General features: G+C 43.9%; 7 non-coding genes across 7 annotated transcripts; 3 read left to right on the top strand and 4 right to left on the bottom strand.

Annotated features, from left to right (window-relative positions):
* Positions 1 to 301: 301 nt before the first annotated feature.
* Trnam-cau lies at positions 302 to 373 on the top strand. The gene has a single exon. It is a non-coding gene; the product is annotated as a tRNA-Met (tRNA).
* Positions 374 to 2,653: 2,280 nt separating this feature from the next.
* Trnap-agg lies at positions 2,654 to 2,725 on the top strand. The gene has a single exon. It is a non-coding gene; the product is annotated as a tRNA-Pro (tRNA).
* An 807-nt stretch (positions 2,726 to 3,532) lies between these two features.
* Trnar-ucg lies at positions 3,533 to 3,605 on the top strand. The gene has a single exon. It is a non-coding gene; the product is annotated as a tRNA-Arg (tRNA).
* Positions 3,606 to 16,404: 12,799 nt separating this feature from the next.
* Trnaq-uug lies at positions 16,405 to 16,476 on the bottom strand. The gene has a single exon. It is a non-coding gene; the product is annotated as a tRNA-Gln (tRNA).
* A 1,354-nt stretch (positions 16,477 to 17,830) lies between these two features.
* Positions 17,831 to 17,912, bottom strand: Trnas-uga. The gene has a single exon. It is a non-coding gene; the product is annotated as a tRNA-Ser (tRNA).
* Positions 17,913 to 18,281: 369 nt separating this feature from the next.
* Positions 18,282 to 18,353, bottom strand: Trnam-cau. Its single transcript has one exon. It is a non-coding gene; the product is annotated as a tRNA-Met (tRNA).
* A 271-nt stretch (positions 18,354 to 18,624) lies between these two features.
* Trnag-gcc lies at positions 18,625 to 18,695 on the bottom strand. The gene has a single exon. It is a non-coding gene; the product is annotated as a tRNA-Gly (tRNA).
* Positions 18,696 to 21,651: the final 2,956 nt, after the last annotated feature.

The raw sequence follows: 21,651 nt of genomic DNA, 5'->3' as shown, positions 1-21,651 counted from the left end.
TCAGAAACCTGGCTGGTGACTCGGTCCTGGCTCCCCGCCGCGCGGAAGACCCGTTCGGAACCAGGCTGGTTTTCCTTTTCCTCTGTAAAGTGTGTAAACCCCGTTCAGATGTGGAGCCAGCCGCTGCATCCGCACTGGGAACCTTGCTAGCGTGGTAATGTCTGCTGCTCCCAGCTCTCTTGTTATTCTAGCAACGGTATTCCAAACAAATGACACCCTTTGGGGCAAAAACGGCTTAAAGGTGAGAACGTCGCCTCCCTTGTTCACTTAACAGACTGATTGACAAACCGTCGCAGGAGCGAGCAGAGTGGCGCAGCGGAAGCGTGCTGGGCCCATAACCCAGAGGTCGATGGATCGAAACCATCCTCTGCTATGCGAGTGTTTTTTTTTTTTTTTTTTTTTTCTTCCTCTTTCCAATTTCTGAGAAGTCAGATGGGCTTCACATTAAGGAAACAAACTAAATAATAATAAAAGACAATGCGCAAAGATACACCTTGTTGGTGATGGTGTTAGCTTGGTCAGGGGCAGAACACATGGAAGTTATTTGTTCATCCTTGCTTAATACCTGCCTTGGCGGCCAAATCTGTTTCATGCCTAAGACACAGTTCTAAAAAAGAAAGAGAGGAAGGAAGGAAGGAAGGAGGGAGGGGGGGGAGGGAGGGAGGGAGGGAGGGAGGAAGGGAGGGAGGGAGGGAAGAAGGAAGGAAGGAAGGAAGGAAGGAAGGAAGGAAGGAAGGAAGGAAGGAAGGAAGGAAGGAGGCAGGCAGGCAAGCAAAAGAAAAGGAAAGGGGAGCAGAGGAGAGGGAAGGGGAGAGAAGAGGACAGAAGAGAACAAAAGGAAAGAAAAAAGGAAGGAGAGGAAAAAAATAAAGATTTCAAAAATTTCAACGCCTTTAATCCCAGCACTTGGGAGGCAGAGGTAGGAAGATCGCCATGAGTTTGAGGTCACCATGAGACTTCATAGTGACTTCCAGGTCACCCTGCGCTGGTGGGTAGTAGGGAATCAAACACAGGCTATTAAATTTTAACCACTGAGCCATCTCTCCAGCTTATGTTTTATTTTCTTTGTTAGATAACTCAGAAAGCCTCACTACCATGGACAGTCGACCATATTCTTTGCAACTTCAAGCCTAAATCTTGGCAATAGGGAGTAGTTTGAAGCAGATGTGCAGCTGGGGAACAACTCTAACCTGAGAAAGACTGTGCTTCCCACACTAGCACTTGTCTCTAACCCTCTTGTAAAATCTCTTACAGAGCTATTCTCTAGGCTTGTTTGTTAAGCTATGCGTTCACCATCTTACATTCCTCTCGGGAAAAATCCGTGGTTAGATGCAGTCCTAAAATTTCAAAGAAACACATGAAATAGCCTACATTTGAGACACACTTTTCAACAAGTATTTCCAGTCTTAACCATATTTGTATACATATGTTTAAATTTCTACACTAAGTGCAGTGGGAATAAGAGAAATAGATTATTGTAGCCCCATAACCAACCCCTAGTTAGCTGATTTGGGAACAGGACTGACCTAAGTCGACATGTATTCACAGTTTAAGATGTGTTACAGGAAATGAAAAGTACAGGACAAAGATATACACAGGAGAAGGCTTCCTTGCCTCCTCTTCCAAGATGATATAGAGGCTCCTCTTCAACAAAGACTGTGCTAACCAAGCAACCTGCTCAAATAATGGACTTCAAGCTGGTCACCTAGCTACCCTATCTCCAGCCAGGGCCCTTCACTAGACAAGATGGTAGTCCTGGGTCTTTATATTTACTTTAAATACGTTGATAATCCTGCTCATGGCGACCCACGGCCTCAGGAGTGTAACATAGCATGGCTAGCCAATAACTGGTGAACAGTCCAATGTTTGACTTCTCGGTGTGACCCAGGCTCATCCTCACAGCACTGATTCAAGAGCAAAGATTGAATAGAACAGCTGCGGCCTTTGTCAACTTCAGGAAAGATAGCTCCTTTTCAACCTAAAACTTGAGTGAGTGTTTGCTAGACAACCAAGAAAAGCATTTTAGGTATAAGAAGCTAATTTTGGGCCTCATGACAGTCAAGAATTTGTAATTATTATTTGGTGTGATATAGAGTAGGCAGGTAAGGAAAGCTGTGTGGGGACGAGTCTGAGAGAAAAGTGGCTGAGTTCAGACCACCTCTTGTTCTGGAAATCCACCATTTCTCACCACTTACACCAATATGACCCACGGCCGTTAGGCCACCCATAACACAAAGTACCACTTACATGTCTAAGTTGTTTTCCACGCAATCTCTCTACCTCCAGGAAGAAAGAGAAAGCTCAGTTCTACAGTCACAGTATCTGCAGAAGTGAAAACTCTACTTGTGTGAAATAAGTTCCCATTAAAGACTGTGGAATTCCAAAACAAATACAAGACAAGAAGTTCAGCATGTTCTCACTGAACTCCAACCATTGCCAGATTTTGTTGTGAAGACAGGAAAGATCCCAAGCTGCGCTCCTTCTGCAAGCTTTTTCTGCAAGAAAAGCCAGGATCATCACAAATAAGATGCAAAGACCATCACTCCCAGGGTTCGGGATTTGGGAAAATGAAGGAAATGTTAGACTGCTGACAAAAACCTTCCTACAACAAGAAGGTCACAGGGAGCTCAGATAAAGTCAGGCTCACCAGTCTGGCTCGTTGGTCTAGGGGTATGATTCTCGCTTAGGGTGCGAGAGGTCCCGGGTTCAAATCCCGGACGAGCCCAACTTTTATTCACAAGTTACTATGTACAATGTATGTGTTCACATATCAAAGCTCTCTCTTTAAATACATACAAAAAGGAAAAGAAAATCCGGCCCCAGAAGTTTACTGACAAGCACTGTCGAAGACAGCTAAGTTTCTGCATCGTGTTTTTTTTTTTTTTGATTCATAAATTAAGAGTGAAAAATAGTAATAATCTTAAGGTTTTTTTTTTTTTAATGCTTGCTATGGCTATCTGATGTTTCTTCACTTCTTAGTACATGGAAGTTTAATCCAAAAATATCAATGGCCGTAGACCTTTCTGATCCTGAAGAGAGAAACAAGCCTATTCTCTGTGCCCAACAGACAGGGACGCACAGCGGTGGGTGCTCCGACTTCATGCTGTAAGGCTCGGAGCCCGGAGGGCCGAGGGGCGCGAACCCCGAGATGCCCGAGGCGGGCATCCACGCTGGACGCTCCGGCTGCCCTCCCCGCGCGCGATCCCGGCCGAGTTCCCGGTCAGTCAACTGGCGAGCCGAGGAAGCTTATTAAAAAATGTCCTTCCGCCGGCCGGGGTGACCTGAGTTCCCGGTCAGCCGGGGCGAGAGGGAGACCTTACCTTGAAAAACAATACCCCTCGATGCAAATACAGTGTACGCAAAGCTCCAGGTACTCGAGACACATGAACACCAGGCGTATATTACAGTACCGAGATACCAAAGCAGAAATACGGATTTTGTTATTATTTTTATTTGGTGGGGTGGCAAAAGCTCAAGACGAGAGGAAAGACGTTTTAACTTTGTAAGGCTTCCAGCAAGATTGGGTACCTGTGACCACGTGGCCTAACGGATAAGGCGTCTGACTTCGGATCAGAAGATTGAGGGTTCGAATCCCTTCGTGGTTACTTATTTTCTTTGTCTCCTCCCCTACAAAATTGCACGGCCATCTCCTAGAAAGAAAGGAAAAACAGACACGACCGTTCTCAAAGTTCCTTGGGAAGGCTGAAACCAGATGAACACATGCCGAAAGTGAAATTAATTCCAGGTCATCCTTGGCTAAAGCGATACCCTACCTCAAAATAAATAAATAAATAAATAAATAAACCACATGGGAGGACGGAGGCTATTACCATGAGATATTTTTTATAATCACGAAGTTGTTAATAAAAATTTGAAAAAAGAAAAAGAAAAAGAAAATTAAATAGTGAAATGAGGTCTTGGGATATGTTGAATCTCTCAAATTCTCTCAAGGTCTTCATTTTGAACATCTGGATTTTTGTTTTGCAGATTAGATTTCCCAAAATCCTATTTGTTTGGTTGGATATTCTGTGTGTCTGCCTGTTTAATGCGGGGTCTTCTCATGTATCCCTGGCCACCCTGGAGCTCACTGTGTAATGGAGGGTGTTTCTCAACTCCTGCCCCTCTTGCCTCCACCTCCGAAGTACGAGGATCACAGCACCACACCACCAAGCCCGGCCGGAATGGAAGTTCTGAGTCAAAAAGATAAAAATGGACGTGTCCAAAAAAAAAAGGAAAAAAAAAAAAAAACATCTGGGCGTGGTGGCGTATGCTTTTAATCCCAGCACTCGGTAATAGGATCACAATGAGTTCAAGGCCACCCTGAGATAGAGTGAAAAAAAAAAAAATGAACGTGTCCAGCACAGCACATACCTCCTTTGCCTACTTTTCCTTTTTTTTTATTTATTTATTTTTTCCAGCTGAAGGAGAGGGAGACCTGTCCAGGCCCAGAAAATGAAAATATGTGCACCCTTCAATCACCCTAAGACATACTGCTTTGAGAAGGAGATTCAGAAAACCATCCTTGTAAGGCTCTTTAGAGATGGGTGAAAACATGACTGAAGGAAGAGGAAGGAAAACTACACACATGTTACTGGCTACCCAATCACAGACATGATGAACCAACTAAAGACTCACCAAGATGTTCTGTCTCCCTCATTGCAACAAGGAGGTCATTTCCACCTTGCTCCGCTGCAGGTATGTTTTCTGTAGTTGTCAGATCAGAGATCACTCAGTTTGGAACTTAGAACCTAGAAGTCAAGGCCTCAAACTTTCTAGACAAATGCTCCACATCTGAGCTACTGTGCCATGTCTCACTTTTGGGCCTTCGTTAATAAATGATTACAAAGAGCTAGCTCACCTTTTGTAAATCCTCCTTTCTGCCCACCATTAAACCAGATCAAAAGGAGACATAACTGAAGCAAATCTTTCAGATTTTCTGTACATTAACAGTGCCGTAATTTTGTTCATTTATGGGATGCTTAAGGGGGAAATATCACTGTCGATTTTGTTGTTATCGTTGTTTTGCTTTGTTTTTCGAGGTAGGGTCTAACTTTAGCCCAGGCTGACTTGGAACTCACTCTGTAGCTCCAGGCTAGCCTCAAACTCACAATGATCCTACTTCTGCCTCCTGAGTGCTGGGATTAATGGCATGCACCATACCTGGCTTCCTTCAAAGATTTTATATACTTTGTACTTTCATACAATAGGCACTTTGTACATTTTCAACAGCACAAATTTCGATGATTCAATAGTCTTTTTTTCTATAAACAATGAAGTATGTAAAATGCATTCCTAAAGCCAGTAAACATTTCTAGGTTTTCTGAATCCCTTCATAGAAAATCATGGAATTAGCTGAGCACTTGTAATCCTAGCTATTCTTGAGGCTGAGATAGAAAGATCACTTGAGCTCAGGAGTTCAAAGACAGCCTGGGGCAGGGGCGGGTGGGGGGGAATCGAACCTCATAAAAAAACTAAAATAAGCAATGGAACTTCTAGATTAAAGATTAAACAGTAATACTTTATACTTTTAAAACTTTCTTTTTCCTTTTCTTTTTAAAAATTTTCTAGTTATTTATTTATTTTTTGGTGTGTTTGAGATAGGATGTTACTCTAGCCCAGGCTGACCTGGAATTCACTATGTAGTCCCAGGCTGGCTCACAGTGATCCTCCTGCCTCCCAAGTGCTGGGATTACAAATGTAAGTGGCCAAGCCTGACTCAAAGCTTTGGATGCAAATTGTCAGTGGTCACCCAGAAAAGATATTTGCCTTAGAATCTTCCAGAAGCAAGGTCCACTACCTTAGCAAATACCAAACTTCATTATTCTAATTCTCCCTATTGGAAATGACTGTAAGTATATTATACATGAGGACGGACGTAGAAATGTCAGGGGAGATTCTAAACCAGAAAATGTTAAGGCCCCTGAAGCCCCCTGCTCCAAGGTCCTGCCCCTGTTTTGCAATCAGCAGGCTTTCCCAAGCAAAACGGCTTTCAGATTCTGTGATTTTACTTAGTGCAAAGAAACCCCCTGAGCATGACTCAGGTGGTACAGACTGGGATTTCAAACCCTCCAATAAAGAGTCCAGGATGATGATGGCAAGGTGCCTGATGTAAGCTCTAAGCAACTGGAGGTCAGGGTCCAGGCTGTGGAAATGATCCCCTTGAGCCTCACACAGGCAAGTAATAAAGCCTCTCGACTCTCCACTCTGTCCTTCAGTACCTAACTCGTGAGCCCCCCTGCCCCATCCCACCCCCTTTTCATCAGGTTACAGAAAAAAATCTATAATATAGCTGATCATCCCCACACAAATGGCTCTGAAAATGCTACAAGAAGGGCTGGAGGGATGGCTTACCCTGCAAAGCCAAAGGACCCAGGTTTGATTGCCCAAGACCCAGTTTAGGCAGGTGCACAAGGTGGCACATGCATCTGGAGTTCCTTTGCAGTGGCTTGAGGCCCTGGTGCACCCATTCTCTCTATGTGTGTCTTTCTCTCTCCCTCTTTCTCTGTCAAATAAATAAAAACAAATATTAAAAAAGAAACAGTGCTATAGCTGGGTCATATGGTAGATCTACTTTTAGCTGTCTCAGGAATCTCCACACTGATTTCCACAGTGGCTGGACCAGATTGCATTCCCACCAACAATGTTGAAGGATTCCTCTTTTTCTGCATCCTCACCAGCATTTATGGTCATTTGTTTTCATGATGGTAGCCAATCTGACAGGAGTGAGATAGAATGTCAATGTAATTTAGTCTGCATTTCCCTGATGACTAGGGATGTCAAACATTTTTTTAGATGTTTATATACCATCTGAGTTTCTTCTTTTGAGAATGCTCTATTTAGTTCCACCATCTATTTGATTTCTTATTTCATTTTTTTAGTTTTTTATATATCCTAGATATTAATTCTCTATCAGATGTAAAGCTGGTAAAGATTTTCTCCCATTCTGTAGGTTGCCTCTTTGCTCTATTCACAGTATCTTTTGCCGTACAAAAGGCTTGTAATTTCATTAGGCCCCAGCAATTAATCTGTGATTTAATTGCCTGAGCAATTGGGGTTATATTCAGAAAGTCCTTGCCAAGACCAATATGTTGAAGGGTTCCCCCTACTTTTTCCTCTAGCAGGTTCAGAGTTTCAGATCTAATATTAAGGTCTTTGACCCATTTGGACTTAATTCTTGTGCATGGAGAGAGATAAGGATCTATTTTCATCCTTCTAAAGATACATATCCAGTTTACCCAGCACCATTTGCTGAAGAGGCTGCGTATTCTCCAGTGACTATTTTTGACATTTTTGTCGAAGATCAGGTGGCTATAGCTACCTGGACTTACATCTGAGTCCTCTATTCGGTTCCGTTGACCTACATATCTGCTTTTGTGTCAATACCATACTGCTTTTGTTACTATGGCTCTATAGTATAGGTTAAAATCAGGTATAGTAATACCACTACCTTATTTTTTTTGCTCAAAATTATTTTAGGTATTTGGGGTTTTTTATGCTTCCAAATGAATTTTTGGATTGGTTTTTCTATTTGTGTGAAGAATGCCATTGGAATTTTCATGGGGATTGCATTAAATGTGTAAATTGTTTTTGGTGAGATTGCCATTTCACAATATTGATTCTTCCAATCCAAGAACAAGGGATGTCTTTCCACTTCCTAGTGTCTTCTGCAAATTCTTGCTTGAGTGTTTTAAAGTTTTCATTGTAGAGATCCTTCACTTCCTTGATTAGGTTTATTCCAAGGTACTTTATTTTTTTTAATGCAATTGTGAATGGGAATGATTTTCTGATGTCATTTTCTGTGTGTTTGTTGTTAGCATATGGGAAGGCTACTGATTTCTGTGTGTTTATTTTGAATCCTGTTACATGGCTACAAGTGTTTGTCATCTCTAACAGTTTGCTGATAGAGACTTTAGGATCCTTTAGGTATGGAATCATGTCATCTGCAAATAATGATAACTTGATCTCTTCCTTTCCAAATTGTATCCCTTTTATGTGTGTCTCTTGCCTTATTGCTATGGCTAAGACTTCTAGCATTATATTAAGTAAAAATGGGGACAGTGGACGCCCTTGTCTCATTCCTGATTTTAGTGAAAAAGCTTCAAGTTTTTCTCCATTTAGTATTATGTTGGCTGTAGGCTTGTCATAAATAGGCTTTATTATGTTGAGATATGTTCCTTGTATTCCAAGTGTCTGTAGGACTTTTATCATGAAGGGATGTTGGATTTTGTCAAATGCTTTTTCTGCATCTAATGAGATATCCTGTTTTAGTGACCTTCCTTATCTTTCGTAACTAATGTTGCACTGAAGTCTACCTTGTCAGATATTAGGACAGCAACCTCTGTTTGTTTTCTACAAAGCTAAAAATAGATCTACTCTATGACCCAGTTATAGCACTCCTAGGCATATATCCTAAGACTGAAGGACATCACTACCTTAGAGACACTTGCTCAACCATGTTTATTGCCGCTCTATTCACAATAACTGGGAAATGGAACCAGCCTAGATGTCCCTCAACTGATGAGTGAATAATGAAGATGTGGTACATTTTTTATACAATGGAGTTCTACTCAGTGGTAAAGAAAAATGAAGTTAGGGCTGGAGGGATGGCTTAGCGGTTAAGCGCTTGCCTGTGAAGTCTAAGGACCCAGGTTCGAGGCTCAGTTCCCCAGGTCCCACGTTAGCCAGATGCACAAGGGGGCGCACGCGTCTGGAGTTCGTTTGCAGAGGCTGGAAGCCCTGGCGCACCCATTCTCTCTCTCCCTCTACCTGTCTTTCTCTCTGTGCCTGTCACTCTCAAATAAATAAATAAATAAATAATTTTTAAAAAAAAGAAAAATGAAGTTATAAAATTAGCAGGAAAATGGAAGGATCTGGAAAGGATTATACTAAGTAAGGTAACCTAGGCCCAGAAACCAAACATCACATGTTCTGTCTTATATATGAATGCTAGCTACAAATAACTGGACTTCTGGATAAGTAGGAATGAAACTCACTAGCATAGGCCAGTAAGCTAGAAATGAGATATAAAGGGAATAGAAAGGGAAGGAGGGGGTACCTAATAGGATGGTATTGTGTATATGTAAGTAGAAGAACAGATTAATGGGGGTGAAAAGGTCTAAGTGAGGTCAGGGGAAGAGATTGATAATGACAGGTGGAGGGAGGGCTAATCAAAATCTAAGAGGATTTAAATAAGTCACATGGAAACCTACTTTTTTGGACAATGGAACACACAGGAGCCATAGATTGTTACTAGAAAATTTTCAGTGCCAGGGACGGGATACCTTCCAATGAGTTCTTGGCCAGCAAGGTCCCTAATGCCCCCCAAACATTACAGGCCATTGCCAAGTCCCTTGGTTTCCCACCATTAATAGATGGCATGACTCTATTGCTGAAGACTCCATATACTTGAGCTGCAAGATCACTGAGAAACCTTGATGGAGCTGAGCTGAAAAATCTCCTCCATGTAGACCAGTTGACAGAAAGCTAGAAAAAGCCATGCTGCATGCAATTCAAGAGGAGAGAGAGAAATTACCAATGAAGATACCCAACAGTGGACACTGCAAGCCTTATATTTGACCAGCCAGGCCAAATGAGCCAACTGGTGCAATAGTGGCATGTCTGTTATGGGGGAAACCAACAGCCGTCTAATTTGACTGGAGGCCAGCTCCATGGGAGGAAATACAACCCTGATACTGAAAACCTACAACAGGGGTAGTCATGAGCCCTAGGGGTGTAATGTCTGCTGATGTCTGGATAAATGTCTATACTATGCTCACCAAACTGCCCAGTAAGAACTTCTCTTAATGTCCATACCCATATATTAAGACTACTCTCATTTTTGGCTAAAAAACCTTCTCTTTTCAGATGGCAGTGACCTTGGGATAACTCAGGAGGCTCCATGGTGCTGAGAAGAAGTGACAGATGAGTGCTCAGCACTGAAATATTTATATCACATCTTCCAAGGCTCAGGGTCCATTGTGGAAGAGGTGGAAGAAAGAATGTATGAGCCAAAGGAAGGGTAGGACTCCTTATAATGTGTTCCTCCAGACACAAAATAGCCTGGATATACATGGCCTCACAGTGCCTGACACTACCTGCACAAGACCATCATAATAGGAGGAAAAGATCATGACATCAAAGTAAAAGAGAGACTGGTTGACACGGTTAGGATATATGATGGAAAGTGGAGTTTCAAAGGGGAAAGTGAGGGGAGAGACGGAATTACCATGGGATATTGTTTATAATTATGGAAGTTGTCTATTAAAAATAAAGAACAGGAAATTTAAAAAATAAGAAGAAAAAGAAAAGTGTACAAGAAGAACTGAAAGAAATCAAACTGCAAGTTTGGGAGAGAGCAGGACAGCAGTGGTTCAGAGCTGCTACAGGGAAGCCACGGGTGTGCTTGTGGTGTGTGACAACACCAGAGGACATAAAGCCATGGGTGTAAGAAATCACACCCATCAAAACACTAATAATTCTCACAGGAAATAAGGCACATTTGGAGGCTCAGAGAGGTGTCACATGGCACATGTATCTGGAGTTTGTTTCAAGTGACAAGAAGCCATGGTGTGTCCATACTCTCACTCTCATAAATAAATAAAATAATTTTTCTCAATTTTTATTAACATCTTCCATGATTATAAAAAATATCCCCATTGCCCTTTGAAATTCCATTCTCCATCATATTCCTTCCCCATCTCAATCAGTCTCTCTTTTATTTTGATGTCATGATCTTTTCCTCCTCTTATGATGGTCTTGTGTAGGTAGTGTCAGGCACTGTGAGGTCATGGATATCCAGATCATGTTATGTCTGGAGGGAGCACATTGTAAGAAGTCCTACCCTTCCTTTGGCTCTTACATTCTTTCCGCCACCTCTTCCACATTAGACCTTGAGCCTTGGAAGTTGTGATACAGTCATTCCAGTCACTTCTTTCCAGCACTATGATACCTTCTGAGTTGTCCCAAGGTCACTGCCATCTGAAAAGAGAAGATTCTCTACAAAAAGTGAGAGTAGCATTAATATCTGAAGGAGCACATTGTAAGGGGTCCTACTGTTCCTTTGGCTCTTACATTCTTTCCGCCACCTCTTCTGCAATAGACCCTGAGCCTTGAAAAGTGTGACAAAAATATTTCAGTGCTGAGCACTCCTCTGTCACTTCTTCTCAGCACCATGCTGCCTTCTGCATCATCCAATGGTCACTGCCATCTGAAAAGAGAAGGTTCTCTACCAAAAGTGAGAGTAGCATTAGTATAAGGGTATGAATATTAAGAGAAGTGCTTACTGGGCAGTTTGGTGAGCATAGTATATACAGTTAGTCAGACACCAGTAGACATTACACACCTAGGGCTCATGACTACCCCTGTTATAGGTTTTCAGTATCAGGGATGTATTTCCTCCCATGGAGCGGGCCTCCAGTCCAATAGAGGGCAGTTGGTTTCCACCATGATAGACATGCCACTATTGCACCTGTTGGCTCATTTGGCCTGGCTGGCCAAATATAAGGCTTGCAGTGTCCACTGTTGTGTATCTTGACTAGTGTTTTCTTTCTCCCATTGCACTGCATGCAGAATGGCTTCTTTCAGCTTTCTGTCAGCTGGTCTACATGGAAGAGGGTTTCAGCTCAGCTCCAGCAGGATTTCTCAGTGACACTGCAGCCCAAGCATGTGGTCTTCAGAAATAGGCTCTCACCATCTATTCCTGGTGGGAAACCAAGGGCCTCAGTTGTGTTTTGTTTTGTATTGTTTTGTTTGCGGGGGGGGGGGGTTTCAAGGTAAGGTCTCACTGTAGCCGAGGCTAACCTGGAATTCACTCTGTAGTCTCAGGGTGGCCTTGAACTCACAGCAATCCTCATACCTCTGCCTCCCAAGTGCTGGGATTAAAGGCATGAGCCACCATGCCCGGTCTGTGTATGTTATTTTGATGAAAATAACTTATTTACTGACATTGGAACAATACAAAACACCGGCTTGAATAGTGTGACCTGGATGTGAATGCTCCTCTTTTCCATCTCACGCAAGAGGTAGACACAACCGCAGGGCACAGCGCGCTGGCTCCGCTCCTTGGCACAGGCCGGTTTGGGGACACTGTGCTGGAAAAAGCTCCTGGGGTCCTCGGTTAACACCAGCAGACTATGACATCTTTGCATGCATATTTACGTGCAGATCATCTTAACCGTCTCTGAGCCACCTACAGTGTGCTCGCCTGCTTTTATCTTTTTGTAAACATTTTGTATTATAGGCTGCAATCTGGCTCTGCTGTATAGAAACAGAAGGGGGAGGAGGGAAGGCTGGGTTTATTACCACACATTTTAAGCTTTTATTCCTTTATCTTCTTGAAATGGCCAGTGTCGTGGTTTGGGACAGATGACTCCTATGAACTCACGTGTTCTGCATGCTTGGTCTGCAGTTGGTGCCGATTTGGGAAAGTTTGGGAAGGACCTTGCTGGAGACGGTGTGTTGTTGGGGGCGGGTTTGGGGGCCTTGTAGACAGCGATGTCCAGCCTCTGCTCCCCTCACTTGCTTCTAAAGCCTGGTGGCCTGTGTTCCATTCCCCAGTGCCCATGTAAAACCAGATGCACAAAGTGGGGCATGCATCTGGTGATCGTTTTCAGCGGCTGGAAGGCCTGGTGAGCCCATTCACCTCACTCCCTCCCTATCTCCCTCCCTCTGTCTCTCTCTCTCTCTCTGTCTCTCTCGTAGATTAATGAATAAAAACAGATCTGAGAGACTGAAAGGTCATTCGCACAAAGCAGTAGAAATTTAACAGGGGTTGTTTGTCCCATTGGAAACCAATATCTCTGCTCTCGGTAGGTGGCGCTCTTGCCATGATTAAAAAACCCTAAAGAGACTGACCTAAGGGCAGAGCTGAAACTGGACCTTAAAGTACACTTAGCGTGGGAAAAACAGGAGACATTCACAAGAAGACTGGAGTCACCCTCCAAGGTTCTGGGGCCACTAGAAAGATGTGACCTAAAGAACGTAACAGCCAGAGGAAGAGGAGGAGTGCTTAACAATGCAGTGTTCCACGGTGCTTGACACTACATACACAAGACCTTCATAATAGGAGGGAGAAAGCACTGGGGGCATCAGAATTTAGAAACAAGTTGGGAAGAAGGGATTCAATGCCGGGGGAGCTCCGGAGGATGAAAAGGGAGGGTGGTGGGAGGGTATTGTGATCATGGTATGTGGTCTACATGTACAGAGGTTGTCAATTAAAAAAAAAAAAAAAAACTTTTAAGGCATTTATGATTGCTTTGTTTTTAAATCAAATTGAATTCAACATTTCTGCATGCAAAGTATATTAATATTACCATTAAGCCAGTGATTGTGATTACAGTATCCCTGGACACTCCTAGTGAGAACCCTCAAAGGGATGTCTGTCATACAACACCAAGGTTTGTGTGAGGGCCCCGGGTGGGCTGTGGGCGGGGTGAGGCCTTCAGATCAACTTGTGATTGGTTGTGGATGTCAAACCACACAGGTTGGATAAGGACCGACAGAAGTGAGGGGCTGAGGGCAGATGTGGCAATCGTAAGAATTTGGTGTCACAATTTCTATAACCTCCAGCCAGAGCGCCAAGAAGGTACTTGCAATAGACCTAGAAGAGTCCAGGAACTTAGGGAAGGGCGTTCAAAGGCCTCCTTAGAGTATCTGAGCATGAGGTAGGTGTGAGGAAGAGGAGCTTCCTTCCCTACTGACACTTGCAGGTAAGGAGTGAACAATTTCAGTAGCTGGGAATCTGAGTATGTTTTTTTTCTGAAAGGCTTTGTTTTTTTTTTTTTGAGGCAGGGTCTCATTCTAGCCCAGGTTGACCCACAACTCACTCTGGACTCCCAGAGTGGCCTCAAAGTCACAATGATCCTTCTACTTCTGCCTCCCAAGTGCTGGGGTTAGATGCATGTGCCACCACAACCAGTTGGAAGGCTTTTGATTCTCCTGCCTCCACCTCTCTAGTGCTCAGACTGCAGGCGTGACCCACCGTGCAGGGTAATCCTGGTCCCCTGGGGGTGGAAGTGAACCTAATTCCTACTGTGCTGAAACTGTGATAGGATGTCACTTTGAAGACTAAGAGAAGCGTGACTCCCGTGTAACTAACCAGTGAGCTGTTCCTTCTCAGTTTGCACGCTTTGATGATATAAACCGATATGGTGGTGAAGCCACGTGGCACAGAGGAAATGTAGATGGCTGTAGACAGCCAAGAATCACCAAGGTGCTGAGCACAGTGTCCTTAGGAAGCTAAATCCTTCCATGAAGCAAGTGTGTTCCGCCCATCCCTCGCTGAGCGTGGAGACACCACGGGCCCAGGCAACACCAAGACTGTGGACAATAATCGAGCACGGTAGTCAGATGTGGTGCCTCACACCTCTGAATGTGTCTGTCCACAAGGGTGAGGTCAAACGATGGCCCTGAACTCAAGAACAACCAGGGGTACATTCTGTATCAAAACAACAACAAAATAGTGTGGGTTCTGAGAGCAATGGAGACTTTATCAGCTCCCACTAGGCTTAGCTTAGGGTCCAGAGGGCCAGACAGACACTCGTTGATCACTAGAACTCTCCGAGCCAGTGGCTTTCCCAAGTCTGTTGTCTTGCAACCCACAGTCAGCAGCCACAGACAAAACAGAAGGGCAAGCAAAGCCAATCAGAGCTTTATTCTTAGAATAAAGCAGAGAGCTCTCAATCCATGAGCCTCCCTACACGCCCCCCCACACCCCCAAGCAGGTGAGCCAGAGACTGGGACCATGGGTTCTGATACCCCCGGGAATGGAAATTATGCATCGGGTCAACACGGACTGGTTCTTCTGAGTGTGTGTGGAGGTCCCACCGTTAGCGATGGAAATTAGGCATCGGGTGAGGGAACTGGATTGGTTACTTTGAATGTATATAGGGGTCTTGATTTAAATAAATAAGTCTGGAGAGATGGATCAGCAGTTAAGGTGTTTGCCTGCAAGGCCTAATGACATGGGTTTGATTCCCCGGTGCCCACAAAAAGCCAGATGCGCAAGGTGGCACATGTGTCTGGAGTTCGTTCGCAGCAGCTAGAGGCCCTGGTGTGCCCATTCTTTCTCTTCTCTCTTCTCTCTCTCTCTCAGTCTTTCTCTCTTTGTTTGAGAAAAATAGATGAATAAATGAATGAATGATAAGAAAAGAACCAGGGCACAGGGCTGCTGGTCAGCCAACATCTTGGTCAGTCAGGGCTTCCTGGAATTCAATCCCTGGACTCTCTTCTGTGGATTTGTCATTAGTGATATTCTTGTTGGACCTGTAACCCTAATTACTCCTAATTGCTATGTAAAGACCTTGGACTAGAGGAGCCAGCAGGACAGCTAGTGGAGCTCTCTCAATACAACCCATCGGTCATGTTGTGACTAGTGGAAACTGTAGTGGCTTGAAAAATGGCCTCAGACGAGGTCCACACCCAGGACTGGAGCTAAACTGGCAGGTAGGAGTTTGCAGAACCTTTTCTGAAACAGCCCTTAGAGGCCAGAGGAGCTGCTGAGGCTGTTATTAACAAGAAAGTAGTTTCCATGACTATATTTGGACTCCAGAATGGTAACTATTAAATGTGGAAACAAACTTTGTATCAGAAGTCTTCAACATGAGATTTCTATACCATCACACAGGGTCAGAAGAAGATGCTTAAACTATTTCAGGCATACGTTCAATGTAAAGAGCCTTTTCTCAGAGACGATGGATGGTCTTGAGGGGCTGGGCTGGTGGGGTCTTGCTCCGGGGTTTGCACATGGCTAACCTTCAGAAGAAAAGAGAAGCTAACCGCTGAGGCTGTGGGCACCAGAGCCCCTTGCCAGTCCTGCATGCAAGCAACTCACAGGGACCTGACTGACCCCAGATTCGAGGGTACCAAGGACGAAGGGACACAGGCACCTTTCCTTGCCTGGAGGAGAGGAAGTGCAAGTGAGAGGGTATGTGTGTGCAATTCAGAGCAAGTGTCACACAACCCAGACAGGCCCAGTGAGCTCAGGCGCTAGCCATTACATCATGAGTCTCTAAGCAGGTAATTACTGAAAGACTGATGTGCACTGTTAATATGTACCAGTTAATCTTTCTACTTATTTTACTTAATTTTATTTGGTTTATTGGTTTTTCTAGCCCAGGCTGACCAGGGATTCACTATGTAGTCTCAGGGTGCCTTAAACTCACAGTGATTCCCCTACCTCTGCCTCCCGAGTGCTGGAATTAAAGGCGTGCACCACCACGCCGGGCTGTCTTACATATATTTTTGAGACATTCCAAAGAACCCCTGACAGGAGTCCTCTCCTCAGTCAGACCACACGTGCTATCCAGAATTGCTTGGGTCAGCTTCAGAGAGGAGCCCTTGAAGGTCGAAGATAGGCCTATTATTCGATTAAAAGCAGTTCTGGCAGCAGATCACTAAAATCTTAACAGGTCCTACCGAGATTTGAACTCGGATCGCTGGATTCAAAGTCCAGAGTGCTAACCATTACACCATAGGACCACAGATGAAGATGTCCTTTAGAGGTGTCCACAAGTCAATACTTGAGATTTGTCCTAATGGTTTGGTCTCCATCTAAGAGGTATTGATTCCTAACCTGCTCATCACGGACAACCAAGGCTCACTTGCTCTAAGAATTTGTGAGAAGCAAATTCGTGTTACAGACTAATGAAACTCTAGGATTTTTCTTCACTAAAGGAAATATCCTTAGTCAATAAGGGTCTGGGCAATTTACCAGATTGGGAGGACTTGTTCCCAACAAGAGACGAGGTTAAAAATAATTAATTAATTAATTAATGTTAAAACTCGGGTGTTTTAGCAGTTAAACGCCTACTTTCCCACTTTGGGCTGAGTGTCAGGATTTGCTTTTTAACTTCCTTAGCATTCAGTAGTAAAGTCAGAAATGGAAGAAACATTTTTTTTTAAAGCCACATCGAGATTTGAACGCATACCCCCCTGATTCAAAGTCTGAAATGCTGACACTTAAGGCAGGAGCCCATTGATGGGGGCTTACCCCCCCTCCCCCCGCAGATTCCTAACAGTTCGTTCCCAGTTGGTCAGCTTGGTTTAATCATGACGCTCTCCTGTTGCTGAGTTCGGTTCGCTCCCGTGTTTTCTCTCGTGGTTCTGGATTTGCAAAAGCTTAAGAACTGGGAGAAAATCAAAAGCTGTCCGCCCCGTAGGAACGAACGGTGTAAGTCTGCGCGTCCCACGCCGGATCCTTGAAATCTTAAACTGGGAAATAAACGTTGGCTACCCGGAAGCTCAAAGAAATCTTTTAGCTTGTCGTGCGCATGAAAAGCGCAAGAAGAAAAAAAAAAAGGGAAATGCAAGGAATTTACTGGTAATATCAGGGGTAAAATGAAAATCATACCTATTGCTTCTTTTTTTTGAGGGGGGTCTGGATTTTCAAGGTTCCTCTTCACCCGAGAAGCAAAAGTAATGATTCCAAATTCTAGGTTAAAGTCAGGCAAGGTTTTGGAATGATTTCAAAAGTCAAACAGGAACCAGATTTCCAATAGCGACAGCAGCTCATAACGATCTAAAAGCAAAACAGTCCGTGAGTTTTAGATTTTTATTTTATTTATTTATTTATTTATAATTTTTTCCTGTAGAAGCCCTAGTATTTTCAGATTTTTCCCAACACACACAGCTAGTTCGCAGGGAAGTATGACCAAAATAGAATGAACATCAGATGTATGAAAATTGTTGGTGAACGCTTTTTTAAGACGTTTCTGTGCATCTTGTTATATGAAAAACAAGCAGAAAGGGAGGTAAGAAGAAAACGCCAGCAAAGAAAGCCACTGGCTTCGTTCACTGCGATGGAGTAAGTGTAAGACACAAGAAAACATGAGGACGTAGTCGGCAGGATTCGAACCTGCGCGGGGAAACCCCAATGGATTTCAAGTCCATCGCCTTAACCACTCGGCCACGACTACAGGACCGCACGAAACCTGCCGATATATTCCCATGAGAAGTTATAACTGTTGAAAACATTTGAAATTTACTTCCGATAGCAGCCACGCTGGCCTGTGTGTCGTCGTGTTGAAAAGGCGATTTTTAACATAGAGGAATTACAGATTGCAACGCGAGCCTAGCGTGAAATGCATTCAACATCTTTCGAGGGACACAGGCCGAAACCTCAGTGACGTAGGGAACTCGGAATCCCGTACGAGGGCTGTCCGCACGTCCGAGGGAAAGGTCCCCGCTATAGAAATCTGGAAATCATTACTTCCAATAAATTGTGGTACCGTCAGTATGTCAGTATGGCAGATTGATATCTCTTATCCAAAAAAAAAAAAAACCTATAGCAGAGGATGGTTTCGATCCATCGACCTCTGGGTTATGGGCCCAGCACGCTTCCGCTGCGCCACTCTGCTACGGCTGCTTCTATTTCTTTAAATATTTATTCAAGGATAAAGCGATAGCTCTTTTTTTTTTTTTTTTTCTTAACCTGTTTAATTTTTGTGTTGTAATGACAATAGGCAAAGGAAAGTTTACAATTCTCTCCCGAAAACCAATCAATCGGGGCTTGGTCGCTACAAATTGTTTCAGGACATGGGAAACTAAATGTATGCTAATTGTCAATATTTTTGAAGCTAAAATTACAAAGAAAGAAAAACAACGGGATTAACCTTGAACATCTCTGAATGCATTGGCCGGGAATCGAACCCGGGCCTCCCGCGTGGCAGGCGAGAATTCTACCACTGAACCACCAATGCTCCATAGAAAGGTGGTTCTCATTTGTCCTTATATGGCTATGTACACACACAGCAATTCTTCCCTAACGGCTGTTTGGAGGGGAGAAAAGGCAGGAAACTAACAGCAATGAGATTATTAGCTGGTTATCGTCAAAGAAAAATTGGGTTCATACACTACATTTCTCTGATCCTTGCAACAGAACACAAACCTGGATAGTACAAGAAATATCCCAAAAGTGTATCCAGTTATACAGTGTGTAATTCATATTTACTAATTTATAAAACTTTAGATAATTTCACCTGCACTTTTGTTTGTTTGTTTGTTTTTCGATGTAGGGTCTCACTCTAGCTCAGGCTGACCTGGAATTTGCTATGTAGTCTCAGGGTGGTGTCGTGCTCAAGGCAATCCTCCTACCTCTGCCTCCCCAGTGCTGGGATTAAAGGCGTGTGCCACCATGTTTGGTTTGACCTGCACCTCTTAAAGAGCTGGCTGCCAAGGAAACAAGATGATACACACCAAAGCCACCTAAAAATACAATTAAAAAAAATTTAAAGATAAAGATAAACTCTAAAAACATACATAACTAAAATAGTTTTTAAGCCACTTGAAAGAAATGACAGAAAAGTACCAGAAAGCCAAGTGTGGTGGTGCACCCCTTTAATCCCAGCACTTGGGAGGCAGAGGTAGGAGGATTGCCATGAGTTTGAAGCCACCCTGAGACTGCATATATTCCAGGTCAGCCTGGGCTAGTGAGATCCTACCTCATACAACCAAAATAATAATAGTTATTATCACCAGAAAACACTAGCTACTGAATGTTTCTTCGTGTATATTTTAATAAAACAATAGAAGTTAAATATTTTACTTTATTTCTAATATAAACAGAAAAGTGTCAATATAACATACATAATAGAAGCCCTTGATCTATTTAGGATTACAGAAGTGTGCCACCACCACCACCAGGAAAACTTAGTAGCTCTGAACGACAACCATTTACTATCTCAAAGTTTCTGCGAGATAGAAACCCTGGAAGGGCTTACCTGCCTAGACATTTCTAGAAAGGCTGGAAGATGCTGATGGAGCTGTGATCCACCTGCAGATGGCCTGCCCTCAGCTGGAGACTTTTCTCTTCCAAGCTCAGCCGCATGGCTTTTGGACAGAAGCCTCAGTCACTCACCACACTGGACAGACTATATCTTGAAACTGCCCCAAGGGCCACCAGAGTACTGTGTAAGAGCTGATAAACTCAGTCATCCACGGAGAAATCAGTGGGTCTTTCCAGCGTTTCCTGGAATAAACAGACTTATTTGCAACATCTAGTTTCCTGACCAAGTGCTGTGGGAATGATTAAGTTAGGCTGGAAAGCACAGTGGGGTAGAAAAGTCACACTCAGCGTGAGCTGAGGCATCTTCAGTGCTGGCGTAAGCATGTAGACATATCTGCCACAGATCATCTTAAGACTCACTGTGGTCGTTTGGTCCAGGTGTCCCACATAAACTTAGGGGTTCTGGAGGCTAGGTTCCCCAGATAATAGCAATTGGCAATTAAAGCCTCCTGGAGGCAGTGTATTGTTGGGGTCAGGCTTATGGGTGTTGTAGCCAGTTTCCCCATGCCAGTGTTTGGCACACTTTCCTGTTGCTACGGTCCACCTTATGTTGGCCAGGGGTTGATGTCCACTCTCTGCTCACGCCATCATATTCCTCTGCCATCATGGAGCTTCCCCTTGAGTCTGTAAGCCAAAATAAACCTCTTTTTCCCCCACAAGCTGCTCTTGGTTAGGTGATTTCTGCCAGCAATGTGAACCTGACTGCAACAGTAAGTTGGTACGGAAGAGTGGGGTTGCTGCTAGACTCCTGACTGTGTGGCTTTGGCCTTTTGGAGCTGATTTTCAAAAAGAATGTGGAAGGATCTGAAACCCTGGCCTAAGAGATGCATTGTAGGGCTGTAAGTACAGCTTGATGGACTATTCTGGTTACAGTTGAAAGCCCTGAATGCAGTAAGAACTATGGAATGTGAGGGTTGCCTTAAGAGGGTGAGAAAGAGCTTTGCCTGGACTGGGCTAGAAACAGTTTGTGTGAGAAGCTTGCTGTTATGCCCGTGTCCTGAGAAGTTGTGCAGGGTTGCATTGCACAGAAATGGACTGGTGTGAGCAGAGGGATATGGAACAGAAATGAAATCTTTGGGTGAACTGCTGTCCATTCAGTTGCAATTATATGAGAGATTACAACCTGTGAGATTGGGACTATTGACCTGCACTGGGGCAACTGGAAGAATATAGACCCTTTTGAAGCAGCCTCGGTGCTCAAGGAGTGTCCTGTTTTTCAAAGTCTGTTTTATCCCCCCCCCCACACCCAGATTAATAAATTGGCACCCTTCTGGTATTGTGGAGTATAAGAAATGCAGGAAAGAGAGGGTCATTGAGTTTGCAATATGGTCTTGTGTTTTGGAAATGGCCATGGGCAGTGTGAAGCAGGTTTGCTGGATGCCTGCATGGAGACCCCATGGGGCCACCAGGATGAACCATGGGTTGTAGTGGAGACCCAGTGGAGATGCCAGGACCACAAGATGGCTGCCAAGGAAAGCTGAAGACCCCGGATGTTTTCCAGGACTGTGAGTAACCTAGCTGGAGGGGCGGAATTGGGACTCCAGAGACTTGTCGCTGGTTAGAATTATCTGACTTGGAGACTTGTCACTGGCTAGAGTTGTTGGTCTGGCAGCTACAGAGTTTGATGTTTGCCCTGGATGTTTTAAACCTTGTATTGGCTGAATATTTCTTTTCTCTTCTCTTCTTTTCTTTTCTTCTTAGGTTTTTGTTTTTTCAAGGTCGGGTCTCATTCTCACCATTAGTCCTAGCCTCACTACTAGTAGTCTGTCATAAATCAAAATGCATGTTTTTTAGCTTGCAAAGGAATGTATAGCTTGTCAACACTAGGATCTTAGGCTAGGAAGGTATGCCACAATCCTGGAACAGCACAG

The sequence above is a fragment of the Jaculus jaculus genome, chromosome 13 (genome assembly GCF_020740685.1).
Source record: "Jaculus jaculus isolate mJacJac1 chromosome 13, mJacJac1.mat.Y.cur, whole genome shotgun sequence".
NCBI lineage: Eukaryota > Metazoa > Chordata > Mammalia > Rodentia > Dipodidae > Jaculus > Jaculus jaculus.
Note: the sequence above shows the minus strand (reverse complement) of the source record. Positions and strands in the feature narration are given on the sequence as shown.